Genomic DNA, 15,133 nt, shown 5'->3' on the forward strand with positions numbered 1-15,133 from the left:
GGATTTTTGTAGCTTAGTTATTGCCAGCAAGCAGAATCACAAACAGCTGTAACATGGTCAGCGACTAGCTGCCGCCTCCCCCCCAATCCGGCACCCAACACCCAGGAACGTGGACACGAGACGTGTTTTACTTTTTGGAAGGCGGGCGCTAGTCGCCCGGCCGTATTTATTAAAGTATGAAATTAAAAAAGGTTTTAATTGCATAATCAACAATGAATACAAAAATCAGCAGGACATTCAGTTATACAATTGTTATCAACAAGTTTGAGAGCCTGACCTTAACAAAACTCTAATACAAGTTGTTCCTAGCTTAACTAAACATCCTACCTTGATTTTTGTACATTTCTGGCCATATGGCAGGGTCACTACCGGTGTCAGGTCCTACAAGCTGCGCCTTCCCCCTAGAAGTGCGCATGCGCAGTGTTACCCCGGGAATTGCCCGGTCTACGCCCCAAACTCCATTTACCCACTAAAGGAGGGCCCTTACTCTGCGCCGGTGGCGTCATGAGTCCACGCGCGCGGGGTGGCTACCAGCCTAAGGAAAGCGTGAACTACTCCTACCCGCGCTCCTTTGCATATTACCTTGCCCCTGGAGTACTGGGAGTGGCCCGCAGGCCCCTCCCCCCGGGCGGGAACCTCCATAGGATGATGCCCGCCCCCTCAGACCTCAAATATGTGCTCACCGATAATGACCTTACCGCATGTCCCATACCTAATAAATACGACGACCTATGGAAAAATTCTAAAGGACAACTACACTGAGCTAATAAATAACAGTATCCACGCATAGCTAAAAGGGGAAAAAGGCCTAACGACACCTGGCATAACATTACAGTTTGGTTCACTCATGTTACTCAAAATTACAATACCAACGTATAGCTACTAAGGGAAAAAAGGCCTAAAGACACATATCTTCAAATACAGTTCACTTCACACATCACTTTTCTACAAAGGGGAAAAAGTCCTAACAACAGATCACAAAATATAACAACAGCCTACTCTCTCCCGTGGTCCATACCTTTGAAACTTACCATTAACCGGACATAATGCTGCTTAAACTTTGTACCAAGGGATGGTGGGTGGGAAACAAAGAAGCCCCGAACGCGGGGCACAGCGTTCAGCGAGGGAGCGTCCAGGGACAAGGGGGTCTCCTGGGCGCTCCCCACCTCTTATTCCCGAGGGGCCGGGTGGCCCCTCCTATCGCCCGCCCCCCCGACCCGGAACCAGTCCATTGAATCCGGGTCAGGAGGGGCGCCGGCCAATCGGCGGTGGGCCGCGCCCCAGGGCACGCCCCCACCGTCGAAGGACCCGAGGGGGAGAGGAGGTGAGGCGGTCGCCGCGCCGCCATGCGTGCGGGGGGGCCGAGGGCCCCCCCTTTTCACATGGTCAGCGACTAGCTGCCGCCTCCCCCCCAATCCGGCACCCAACACCCAGGAACGTGGACACGAGACGTGTTTTACTTTTTGGAAGGCGGGCGCTAGTCGCCCGGCCGTATTTATTAAAGTATGAAATTAAAAAAGGTTTTAATTGCATAATCAACAATGAATACAAAAATCAGCAGGACATTCAGTTATACAATTGTTATCAACAAGTTTGAGAGCCTGACCTTAACAAAACTCTAATACAAGTTGTTCCTAGCTTAACTAAACATCCTACCTTGATTTTTGTACATTTCTGGCCATATGGCAGGGTCACTACCGGTGTCAGGTCCTACAAGCTGCGCCTTCCCCCTAGAAGTGCGCATGCGCAGTGTTACCCCGGGAATTGCCCGGTCTACGCCCCAAACTCCATTTACCCACTAAAGGAGGGCCCTTACTCTGCGCCGGTGGCGTCATGAGTCCACGCGCGCGGGGTGGCTACCAGCCTAAGGAAAGCGTGAACTACTCCTACCCGCGCTCCTTTGCATATTACCTTGCCCCTGGAGTACTGGGAGTGGCCCGCAGGCCCCTCCCCCCGGGCGGGAACCTCCATAGGATGATGCCCGCCCCCTCAGACCTCAAATATGTGCTCACCGATAATGACCTTACCGCCACAGGCCAGTATTGTTAACCGACGATCTGGCCTCCCCCTCTATCCCCTGCCTAAGGACACACTCCTCCTATCCCACCCCTCTAGCCAAGCCCAGATATTGTCAGACCATAGGACATTACCCTCTTCTGTCAAATGAACCCCGTCCTTCAAGTAATACTTGTGACCCCAGATGCACCCATGAGGTATTGATTGTAACACGGGGGTTCGAAACAACCTATCCAACCGTGAGTTGATCCTCTTTACCGAGTGATTCAACGCCCTGACCGAATGACCCCCCCGCCACTGAAGTCGAGGTATGAGTTGTGACCATACTAGCGTGCACCCGGGGCAGGTCCTAGCTATCCAACCCGCTGTCGAGATAATCTCTTCAATCAAGATGCGCCTGCCCAGTGTTGCCAAGTCGTTCTCCCCAAGGTGAAGTATCACCACTGACGGTGGAGACCGCTGGCGTGCTAACAGCCCTTGGAAGAAACCCCTAAACTCGTGAAGACACAACCCACCTCTGCCAAAGAACGTGATATTCAACCCTAGTTGTGCCGCCCTTTCTTTCTTATCACCTGACAGGAATACACATTCCGCTCGTTTCACATATGAATGACCAACAATCCAGACATTGTTCTTTGTTGTTTCCTGTTCGCCGCTCCGTGCCGATGAATCTTGGCGGTGCCCGACGACAAATTCCTCCCCTGCGTAACAGGTCTGAGAAACTGTAAGAGAGCGGAAAGAGACCAAGCGTGAGTGACAAGTAATCATAGCATGTCAATCCGAACATAACGTTTATAGCAGTCTGATGACCACCTTCCAATTGTCTTCACTCTTTCCACCGGGAGGCCCCCCGCCACCGCCTCAGTTGCTGCCCCAATCCTGAAGGAATGAGATCCAAAATCTCTAGGATCAAGACCTGCTTTTGTAACCCCTATTTCGAACACTCTCCTGAATTGATACCTGGTCAAGGGGCTCCCGTCGGCGTGACAGAGCAACGCCCTGCCTGCTGAACCGACCATCCGTCCCATGAGTGCTTCTACGTGCCTCACCGGGCAGCACGGGTTGGCGGGTGCCCGTTGCAGAATTATGGTGTGACCCCTAGCTTCTTGATCGGTCTTTGATTTCTGGATAATCACCCACATGGTGTCACCCCTTATCGTCACCCCAGCCTTCTGCAAGCCACCTAATATGTCAGACTTGGATCCTGCCACAAGTTCACTAATTCGCAGCGCCCCATAAAATGCCAGGGAGAATGCCGCCTTAAAAAGAAGCACTTCCCACTCCGAGTTACAAACAATCTCCAGCGTGCCCAGTAAGGCTGTTAGCCGGGCCAACCCCATGGGCTTCCTCTTATCCTTCTGGTGTCCCTGTATACGGCGCCATCCCCTTAAAGCCTTGCGTATCATAAAGGTATTAGTGGGATCCCTGAAGCCCCTAGCTTGAGCGAAGAATGACACTGCTGCCCTATGTCTGGTCGCCGCTGCCACTGAGCGCCCCTCTTTGTGCATCCATTCTAAATAGGCTGCAAACCCATCCTCCTTCGCCCAAAGGACTTCCCACTGTGGCCCCAAGAAAGAACAATAAGACAGAAACGCCCCTTCGTAAGCCGTCTTGGTCCTGGGGGCTAGGCTAGCGACCACGAGGTCCTGTAATCTGGGGCACCAATCTGCCAAAGTACTGCTGGGAAGTGTGCTGGCGAGGGGTCTGCTGTGGGGAGATGTTCCCTGAAAACCTGCATTTTGAAGCGAGAAAGGGAGTCAGCAGCATTGTTTAAAACACCAGGGACATGTTTGGCTCTAAAATTAGCATTCAGTTTAAGGCACCGCAGAACAATTTCTTTGATCAGACGAAGTATGAAAGGACACCGCGCCCCCTGCTGATTGATACATTCCACCACTGTCATGTTATCTGACCAAAACACCACTGATTGGTTACATAGGTGTTCGGGCCAAACCATCAGTGCCACCCATATTGGAAAAAGTTCCAGGAAGCCAATGTTGCTGAGCAAGCCCCATGTGTTCCATTCTTCTGGCCATTGTTGAGCGACCCACCTATTCCCTAGGATGGCACCAAAGCCCACACTACCGGCCGCATCAGTCCATAATCCCAACTCCGCCGATGTCGTGAGCGGGCCGGGCCAGACCACCCTACCGTTAAAATCTTCCAGGAATGCCATCCAAATGAGCATATCCTGGCGAATTTCAGACGATAGGCGCGTGCGGTGGTGTTTTTCCTTCAGCCCCCTCATCGCATGCGCGATGGAGCGAGAGAAGGGGCGAGCCATTGGGATGATTCTTAGTGCGAAATTCAATTGCCCTACCACCTCCTGTAATTGCTGCAAAGTGACCTTCTCCTTCCGGAGGCATAACTGTAGCGATGCCTTGAATTTGCACACCTTGTCCCTGGGTAGTCTAAAACATCCCTCCATTGAGTCAATCTCGATGCCCAGAAATTCCAAGCAGGTGGTCGGGCCCACCGTCTTCCCAGGCGCTAGCGGGACCCCAAAAGCCCGCATGAGCACGCAAAATTCCTGCAATGCCAGTGCGCACTCCTGAGAACCCGCTGTACCGAGGAAGAGGAAATCATCTAAGTAATGCATGACCCTTTGATGGCCCGACACTTGTCTCATGGCCCATTCAAGAAATGAACTAAACATCTCAAAGTAGGCGCAAGAAATAGAACAACCCATAGGCATGCATTTGTCCATGTAGAACCCATCCCTAAAGGTGAAACCTAAAAGATGCTGGTCCGCCGGGTGGACTGGGAGGAGGCGGAAGGCGGATTCTATGTCTGATTTCGCCATCAGCGCCCCGGGTCCAGTGGCCTGCAATAAGGTAACAGCCTGATCAAAAGAGGCATACTTAACACTACAGATACCTTCGTCAATGGCATCATTCAGTGACGCCCCCCTTGGCGCTGACAGGTTATGAATCAATCTGAATTGCCCCTTCTCTTTCTTGGGGACAACTCCCAGTGGGGAACACACAAAATTGGGTACTGGCACTGCGGGAAAAGGGCCAGTTATCCTGCCTAAGGAAAGCTCTTTGTCAATTTTGGCGGCCACAACAGCCGGATTGTGTTTGACTGATAATTGATTTCTACAGTGCGCACTGCCTGTGTATCCCCCGGCCGGGATCCTAAAACCTTTAGAAAAACCTTCCTGGAGTAGGGTGGCCGCTTTGTGGTCAGGGTATCTGTTCAACAATGGAATCATTGCCACCACATCCACTGGAGTGGGGGGGCGTAACCTGTCTGACTTATAGTGGCTTTCCCCTACCCCTCTGTCCTGTGTTACCTTGCTTGGACCTACAGGTAGTTTCTGGATGAGAGGGGTGCCCACAGGAGGAACATGCATGCCTAAACTTACACGCGGCCCTTGCGCAGGTACGCCTATTAAAATCCCAGCACACCCCTTTCTTCTCTGGCCCGCCTGCCCTAAATTTCCCAGGTATTTCACTCGTTTGGGGGGGCCGAAAGGGCTGCTGCGGTCTAGTGAACGCCTTGACCGCACCGAACTGAGGGGGCGGTGCAGTGTCAGAGAACTGTTTGTGCCAAGCCATGGAATCTACCGAGTCCCATGGCAATGCTCTATTGAATTCCAATGCCTTCCTAAAATTGACATCATAACCCTTCCATGCTTCCCCAGAATACTGTTGACTCCACCCCACAATCCTGCTCGAGTAGCAAGCCAATGCAGCCTGCAGATCTGGAGGACGCTCAGCCTTAACTGCAGTGAAAACAGCCCATGCTTGCATCCAATTATTGAGATTTTCCTCAACCCTGAATCTAGTACACTGCGCCCTCCATTCACTTGGGAGCATCCACTCTTTCAGTGCTTTTGCCTGCTCCATTTCCCTATTATCCAACAATAAAGAATAAATGTACACGTATTTATCAGCCCAAATCATTTCTCTCGCAGCTAAAGACACATGCTGAGCTAGATTTTCGCTCCTGGAAGGTATCACACCGTCCCCCAAGAGCGGCAATGCCACTTCCTTACCAAGTGCGGGCACCGGGGGCGGCTGCCCTTTTACTCCGTCCAGCTGGGGAACACTTGGACCTGCAAGGGGAGAAGAAATTGGCAATGCAACACTGTCGGCGACCGGTGCCGATCTGATTTTTTCTACAAACCTTGCCGCCTCTGCCGCATGGTCTGCAGCATTCGGGAAGGCTCCCCCTTTTTGGAGCCATGGCATCATGGCAGTTAACTGAGACAACAATTCGGGTGGCATTGAATCTATATTACCCCCCGGGACAACAGGTACCACTGGGGTTATGCCCAGTGGTCCTGGCACAGCTGGCAGGGCGGGCGCCGGGTGTGGCCCGCCTGTACCCGGGATTGTGGGCACCGGTGCGGGAGCAGACCCAGCGTCTACTGGTTGACCTGCCGGCACCGGCACCACAGGGGCAATGGGTGTAGGCACATGCGGGGGTGGGACCACCGCGGGCGGTGCGGCGGGTAACGGATCCACTGGGCCTGGGGTGGGGACCGCCTCCCTGGGTCTCTTGGACCTAGGTTTCCCTTGCGGGGTGACAAATTCCCCTCTTGGCAATGGTGCCACCCTCTTGCGGATCGGTCTCCCGGACGGGCCCGGTGCCTCGCCCTCGCTGTCCTCCAACCGAGCTTCCCGCTCCTTAATTTGTCCCAGCTGTTGCTTAATGTCGCTCATCTCCCGCATCATAGCCCGCATCATAGCCTCCATGTTGGACCCCTTTTTTCCACCCCTTGGACCTGGCATGACGCTTACCCCAAAAAACACCCGCTGCCTACTTAGTTCCCAACCGTCAACTGTGTGTACCTTTCAGATGGAGGGTCACCAGGGGGCTTTCAGCACCATGCAACGGCGACCGCAACACTAGCGGCTTGTCCGCTTATGTAAGGGGGTGAGTAAACCTAACGTAGACTCCCCCGGCGGCCACCTGGAGCAATGAATGCTAGCCCCCCGTACCCCTCTTACCGACCAGTCCCGTGCACTCGCCGGCGGTGATGATCCGTGGTCACAGCCCTCAACACGTCGTGTGCCTTGTCTGCGACTGAAACGTGCCAAAATGTAGTTAAAGTTGCCTGGAATTGAAAACAGGTATTAATACCATGTAATAAAGCAGGAAAAACGTCTTTGAGAAAAACCGACTGTGGCTCAGATCCCCACCACTTTGCGTGCTGAATGCCCTTAGGTCCCGTCTGCTAGAAATTCGCCGTGAAATGAAACAGGGGCAGATTTTGGGCAACCAAGTTTGAATACAAAAATTGAACACCCCTGTTAACCACCCTGTTGCTATGCTCCACCCAAGCAATTAATATCAGCAGAATCCACAATATCCCTCCCAACAAGACCCCACCAATACTGCACCTGTAACTGCCCCGTACACTTCGCTTTAATGATAAAAACAATAAAACAACAGATCACTCAATAACTACCCTCCCCCTCTTCTTGTACAATTGTACTTCGTTTTCAATCATGCACTTCCTTTACTCATAAATAACACAGCCGTGGTAATTGTCCTCTTTTCAATGATTGTGCAAATGGTTATATATGGTCTCCCATCCAGGCGCTGCCCTGGTGTTCCCTGCTTCACTTTTTTAGGCGCGAATGAAAATGCGCGCTCAAACCATCAACAAATCACAATACCCCCCAGACTCTCGTTACACGGCCACCGAATGTGCGTGAATGCGCGCCAAACACTTTGAATGCGAGCACTTTCTCGCCAAACCCCTGTCCCCACCCGGTACCTCCTCAGCCTGAATGCACGCCAAACACTTTGAATGCGAGTACTCTCTCGCTAACCCCTGTCCACACACGATACCTCCTCAGCCTAAATGCGCGCCAAACACTTTTAATGCGAGTACTTTCTCGCTAACCCCTGCCCCCACACAGTACCTCCTCAGCCTTCTCAACGGGCCGCAACACGCTTCGTCCTCTGTTACCGCCGCTCTTGTTTCCGCCTCCTGCAGTCGCTTCGCGTCTCTTAACGAACGGCAGTCCCCCGGCTTCTCTCACTGAAACTGGCGGCCCGCTCCACGCTGTACTCCCGCAAATAAGACCTGGAACATAAGAGCACACTGTAATATGACGGCTCACGCCCCTGGCCGGTGCTAGCGATCGCTCCACGCGGAAGATCCTCCGACAGCCAGCCCCAGGAAACCGCTCCGCAATCTGAAATATAAAGCGGGAAAAAATTAAAGAAACAAAGAAGCCCCGAACGCGGGGCACAGCGTTCAGCGAGGGAGCGTCCAGGGACAAGGGGGTCTCCTGGGCGCTCCCCACCTCTTATTCCCGAGGGGCCGGGTGGCCCCTCCTATCGCCCGCCCCCCCCGACCCGGAACCAGTCCATTGAATCCGGGTCAGGAGGGGCGCCGGCCAATCGGCGGTGGGCCGCGCCCCAGGGCACGCCCCCACCGTCGAAGGACCCGAGGGGGAGAGGAGGTGAGGCGGTCGCCGCGCCGCCATGCGTGCGGGGGGGCCGAGGGCCCCCCCTTTTCATTATGCCAGGTGTGTGTCCAATCGTATTTTGAAATGATCATGTGTTCAAACTTGATTAATGCTTAGTAAAGGTCGCAACAGCAACTCCTATTATGCACACATGGGGAAGCTTTGCGCTTCTGCTGCTGACGTCATTCCTCTTCTCCTGTTAGCGCGAGGAGGCTGTCACTGCTGCTGCCCTTGCGTTCTGGAAGCTTCCATTGGTGCTGCCCACTCTGTGCCTGGGTTGTATATTAGTGCATTTTAGGGAACATCTTTCCATTGCACTAAGGCAAAACTGAATACCCTTATAAAGGGGGTCGGGGTGCACAAGAGGTGGAGAGTTGGGGATAGTAGGGTGGGGAGGGGTGGAGAGCTCCTTATGCAGATGCTTAGGGAGCGCCAGCTTTAAGAAGGTGGAGAGCGCACATTGCAGTGTTGGATGGCGCCCGCTCATAGGGGTTGGGGACAGCAAGCGGGGAGTGCAGAGGGGAAGCAAGGCACTGTGATAGCGTCACATTGGTGTCAGATTTAAAGCATGGGACAGGAGTGACCTGTATGGGACCTCTAAGCTGCCAGGTGGGTCCCCAATGAGGCTGGCTGATCAGGTCAAGGGTAACATGTCACCCTCTCTGTGTCGGCTTAAGGCCTGGGGTATAGCAGGGGTCACCATCGTGGAAAGTACCAGGAGATGGCACCGTGACTGGTGAGTCGGTGTCTGGGGGAAGGTTAGTGTGTTTCAGGTAGGACAAGGAGCCATGGTGCAGCCTGTGAGATCCCAGCAGATTGCTCAGTGATGGGGCTACAGGAAATACGTCACCCTCAATGTATGTGTCTTATTGTAGGGCACACAGCAAACACTAGGAGCCACAGCCAAGTGAGAAGCAATAATGCACACCTCTACTATGTGTGCTTTGGCCAGCTCCTGAAGGTGCCTTGGGGCAGGCTGCAGTCATGTGTAGAGTTTTTGAGTACAAAGCCCCCTGTCCACATTGGGACTGGGCCTACAACTGCAGGGCATACTGTGACAGGTGCACTCCAAATTTGCAGCTAATTCAAAGGAATACTGCAATCACCTCTAAGAAGCGGGCTTGGCATGCAGGTATCAGTTAAATATTGTCACCATTTTGAGAAAGCGCAAACCAAGTGTGTGCTGTGAAAATCACAAAGGTTTAGTCATGCACTGCAGAAATTTGAGGTATTCAAAGGGAAAGTACTAAAACGATGGCACAGCGGAAACATCATATTTAGTATCTGTAAATAATTGGAGGGTCCTTACAGATGCGTAAATATTAAAAGGAAGAAAATGCGACAGTGAGAGGTGAAAGGTTTAAAAAATGCCGCACTCTTACACAGCTCATCTTCACGGTGTGCAAGGCTGCAAAGAGGGACATCCTGCCAGGGAAGCTGAGAGCATCCCATTGTACTCTCGTGCCCTTTAAGGATGTCCAAAACATGATGATTTGTAGCCTTTTGTTTTTAATCACATTAGAAACATTTTATCTATAACCTTTTCTGTGTTATGATATAGTCATATTTAAAGGTTGGTACATTCTTACTGCATGAGACGATTGAAGCACCCTGGTGCCAGATGTTATTAATCATTAAGTAAGGGCTTGAAGAACACTTTAAGTAGCAGTTTATTCCCTATGCAGTTTTGGAATCATCATTGCTAATACTGAGCACGGTGAAGGAGAGCCACCCTCTGGGTTTCCGTGGCAATAATGGATCGATGCAATTGTGCCAGCAGCCACTCACGGAGTTGGGTGCAGGTGCGTGGCAGGGATATACTGCAAGCTCTCGTACCTGCTGTTTAAATAAAACCACACACTGGGGTGTCTGGAACAATAATGCATCACTAGAATTCAATTCTACTGTTGGCCACAGATAAATGGAGCTAGACGCAGGTGTGTGGCAGGAATGCGCTACTGGCACTCACACCTGCTGGTTAAGAACAGCCTCCCAAACGTGTGTAGGTGGCACTAATGCACCAATGCAGTTATTAACCGTTACACTTTAAAACCTTATTGGACTTACCTGTGAGTCAAACCTCATCTCACCTTGTAATTCCCAGTGCATTCAGCTCACACCTGTACTACCTCCCGCTTAGAAACGAGTACTGCGGGAGACAGAGGGAGAAGAGAAATAGAGATCCAGAGGAACAAGAAGGGGACAGGTGGAAGAAGAGATGCTGTACCTCGGCACAGTAACAACAGGGAAGGCAGAAAAAAATGACACAGGCAAAAAAGAAGCAGGCTGGAGACTGGTATCCCACGGAATTTCATGCAGCCTTTGCTCATTGGCTCTCTTTGGGGCTCCTCCCTCTTCATGCAGAATAGGCTCATCATGGAGAGCTCTTGCTTAGTCTCTCACTGTCTCTGAGAGCAGCATCTCAGCCAGACAGAAGTAGTTGCATGATGAGATGAGCTTCGGTTGTGAGATATGAGATCACTGCTCAGCGCAAACCAGCTTTTTCAAGGGCAGGGAAGTGTACTCTTTACATTCTTTTGGGATATACCACCCTATCACTGTGTTAAACAAGCAACGGAGCGAGAGGTGCAGGAAGAATGGCAGCAACAACAGGGGAAGGAGGGGCGGGAGGGAAGATGCAATATAAAACGGGCGCCAAAGCTGAAAGCACAACCAAAGTTTAACACAAACGTGAAAGAAATATAACAATAGTCCCCGAAACAACAGATAAACAACCAAAGCATGAAGATAAAGTACTTGGTCCCTGCTCCGTGGAAGGAAACAAAAGCCAAAAAGTTGGGACAAAGAGAAAGGATTGACCACTAGCAAACATGGATTTTTTAAGGACACTGAAATAAAAAATGAAAAGCTGTAAGCCCACAAAGAAGAATAAACTAAAGTATATACAACAGGTCTCGAAATCTCGACCTAATACTAACGAATACACAAGAGGTCTTGAAAGTTTGAACCAAAAACCCAGATTACCTGCCAGTTTGCTTGCAAAACTGTTGTACTTTCTGTCACTTGCAAATTTCACCCTAGTGGCACAAATGTGCCACTGCAGTAAAATAATAACACTCTGGCAAAGCCTATATGCCTAGCGTTAGCTGCCAGATTTTTGGGTTTGTCATAGAGGGATTTGCTTTGTTATTGTTTTTGTAAACTTTATTGTTAGGGTTGCTGCTGGGTCCTCATCAATATAAAATAAAAACATTGGCTAAGAGTAGAACCATTTTTTAGTTTCAAAAGCACACATCGCCATTTTAATCCCTGTCACTGGATCGAACTACTTTGTGTGTGGATGTGCTACTTGTGAAAGAGCAGATTGTCGTCACTCACAGTGAAGTTATCCAGTGGCTGAAGTGGACTAAAGCACTGCCTCATGCTGTACCCTGTAGTCGTTGGAAATAAAATAAATGAAGAGGGCTGGCTGAAAACCATTGTAAGTAAGTATATTATATTTATATGTAATGTTAGTAAAATTAAAAGGTATTGGCTAAAACAGTCTGATTTGCACTAGATTTGACAGAGATTATAAGCTTGAAGCCCTCCATATTATTTTGTTTAATTGAACAATAATGCTGCAGGTTTGAAAGCCTGTAATGGTGCTACCCTGTATCTTGCTCCTGATTTCAAAATTTCCAACAAACCAATTAAGTTTCCTGTATTGGAGAATTGTGTTAGGAGCCTCTGTTGTAAGTGTACACGATTGGGAAAAGTTGTTCACTAGCAGAGTACTCTACCCGTGCCCGGCAAGTGAGAGATGGTTGGATATTGGCCTATCGACAGCTCTACATTGTTTGACTTCCTAATTGACCATTCCTCGTACATCCATGCATGTTTGTCATGACTCGGACCCCTTTCACCCCAAAGTCTGCAAATAGGTGTGTAGGATGCTTTTAAATAAATGTGGTGTTGGGACACCCTTGGTGTTAGAAAAAAGGATTGTTTTCCTTGCACGTGTGCGTGCATGCATATGTGGCATGTGTGTAGCCTAGAGTTCGTGGGTTTCCTCAGACATTTGCAAACCATGCTGATAGTTGTTCCATCGCGTCATGGCGCTCTTCTCCTTCTACCATGACAACCCATTTTAGCCTAGGTCTGTGTCCTCATTCTAGTTATGTGTGTGGTTCAGGCCCTCAAACTCTTCCATGGAGTAGGGAGGGGCTCTTTGTGTTCCTCTGCGCTAGACTGAGACAATTGGGGCTGGTCTGTCTGTGGCCCTCGAGATTCTAAACAAGCACTTGCAATGCAATAGGTCTCGCATTTACGCAAGTTTAAGCTATTGGCATTATAAATGGCAATGCCTTTTATTTATGTTTTAAAAACAAAAACAAAAATAAAAGGCATTATTATTTGCAATGTCGATAGCTCAAACTCGCGTAAATGTGAGACCTATTGCATTGCAAATGCTTGTTAGATTAGTGAGTAGAAACTTTCCCTTTCGACCCGCACAGCAAATTAATTAAATAAACAAGCTTGGCCGCTAAAGTGAAAGTGGACCGTGCTGCAAATTAAAAAAAAAATAGTGCTTACCGACTTATGAAGGAGACCGTGTAACGCCACAAGTAAAAGATCCAGTCCTCATGGGAGGTAACAAATGGTGACAGGGCGCTAACAAGGAGGGACTAACAAGCCTCATTATCAATCGGAAGCCAGCATTTACCAAGGACAATGACACCAGCCAATCAAAAATATGGGCGGAGAGAAGGCGAGGTTTCCACAGCATGCTCGACTATTGCATGCCTCGCAGAGTGAGCAGCGCAGGCGCGCTGCCGCTAGGCTCGACCTAAAAATGGCATGGCCACTGCTGTCACCTGAAAAATACACTGCATCCTGTGTCCCTCATTAGCAAGAGAGTAAGCAGTGAAGCCACTGCAGCTATTTAGGTTTAGGACAGACTCTGAAAGATGGACGAAGCTCCCACTCCCGCTGCTGGGTAGATCCTCCCTTTTCAAGATGATGACTTTGCCCCGGTTCCTCTATTTCCTAAAGAACTCATTAGACCTAGTTCCCGCGAGTTATTTCAAAGAGATCGAAACCTTACTGCGCTGATTGCTTTGGAATGAGAAGCCATGTATTGCACTATCCAAATTGAACCTTACCTGGTACGACGGAGGGATCGCCCTCCCCGATTAAAAAAAATATTATTGGGCAGCTCCCCTAGCAGCCATTAATCCAGGCATCTACAGGCAGGAGGGGGACCCGGCCTATGCGATGGATCGTTGGGTACTACCCGGAGGGAACTATAAGCGAGCGCTCTATTCAAACTCTGGGAGAAATAACCTCACCGGCCCAACCAAACAATCGGTGCAGGTCTGGAAGGCATCTACCAGAAGTATGGTGTGGGACCACAAGTTAACTCTGGCAACGCCGCTATGGGATTCAGAATGGCTTGGGACCCTATGGACAACCATAGGGTTCGACAAATGGGACCTCATAGGCATATTCAAAATAGGTGACCTATGGGTCAAAGGTGAGGTACAGCCATTTTCCGCCCTGCAACAGGAATATGAACTGGCTCCCACAGAGTACTTTAGATACTTACAGGTCCGACATGCCTTACAATCTTGTCTCCAAAGGGGAGAAACCCCCGCGGAGTCCACGCCGCTTGAAGTCATACTCCTCGATGACCACTTACCAACGAAAGCCATTTCGCTCACGTACAAGAAGTTAGTGATTCACTCTGGTGACCCCCTGGGGAGGTTGCGGGAAAAGTGGGAACGAGATGGTATAATATTAGATGACGAGGACTGGGTAACGGCGTTAGCTTCACCTCGGGAGGTGGACATTGCAGCAAGACTGAGACTGGTGCAACTTAAAATTCTGCACCGGATCTACATTACGGTACCTTGAATGGTACAGATGGGAAAAGCGGTGGATGGCATGTGTAGAAGGGGCTGTGGAGGTGAGGGCACTTTCCTCCACATTCTCTGGGAGTGCGCCTTTGTTCAACAGTACTGGAAGAAGATACATGAGTTGCTGGGCGAAGTGTTGGAACAGGCTCTCCCTCTGGAGGCTAAGAAATGTCTCCTGAACTTATGGGAGCCCACAGACCTAAATAACACACAAATCACCTGGGTCACGTTGGGGTTAATGATAGCGAAACGTAACATTGCTCAGCCATGGGGGCCAACGCGGGCACCAACGGTCTCTGCATGGAAAAGGTACATGGACTCATGTATGTTTCGTGAAAAGTATGAATATGTAGCAAGGGGATGTCCCAAAAAATGGTCATCTGGAACGACTGGAATGAGTATAGAGGGAGTATTTGCACCCGGCCATTGGTACCAGCTCAGGATGATTCATTGTTGGCATGAAGCGAGTCACTTGTGGTCAATATACCGTGTACATTTATCTGAATGAGAACCATGTCATTATACGAAATGAGAATGTATTGAATTTTGCCTTGTGATTTTGATTCCTACTGTTCAATAAAAAGAATTATAAAAAAAAAGATAAGTAGTAATTGTGGAGGAACTCCAACTTCTGTTGAAGTTTGATGGTGGTATAGTTCATAAGGGCTAGATCATCGATGTGCAGGAGACAAGAAATGTGCATTTCATTCATTTTAGGTGAGAAGGAGGAAGACTGTTAGTGGAGTGAACGGAAATCAGCTAGATATAAGCAGAAAATACAGGAGTCAAAACTGTCTCAGTCTGTTATTGAGACCAACCCTTTGTGAT

At 50.0% G+C, this 15,133-nt stretch overlaps 1 protein-coding gene across 1 annotated transcript in view; it reads left to right on the forward strand.

The window, feature by feature from the left end:
* Positions 1-15,133, forward strand: part of THEMIS2 (thymocyte selection associated family member 2) — a 209,282-nt gene that overhangs the window by 159,509 nt on the left and 34,640 nt on the right. The window lies entirely within an intron of this gene.

The sequence above is a fragment of the Lissotriton helveticus genome, chromosome 3_1 (assembly GCF_964261635.1).
Source record: "Lissotriton helveticus chromosome 3_1, aLisHel1.1, whole genome shotgun sequence".
In the NCBI taxonomy this organism is placed as follows: Eukaryota; Metazoa; Chordata; class Amphibia; order Caudata; family Salamandridae; genus Lissotriton; species Lissotriton helveticus.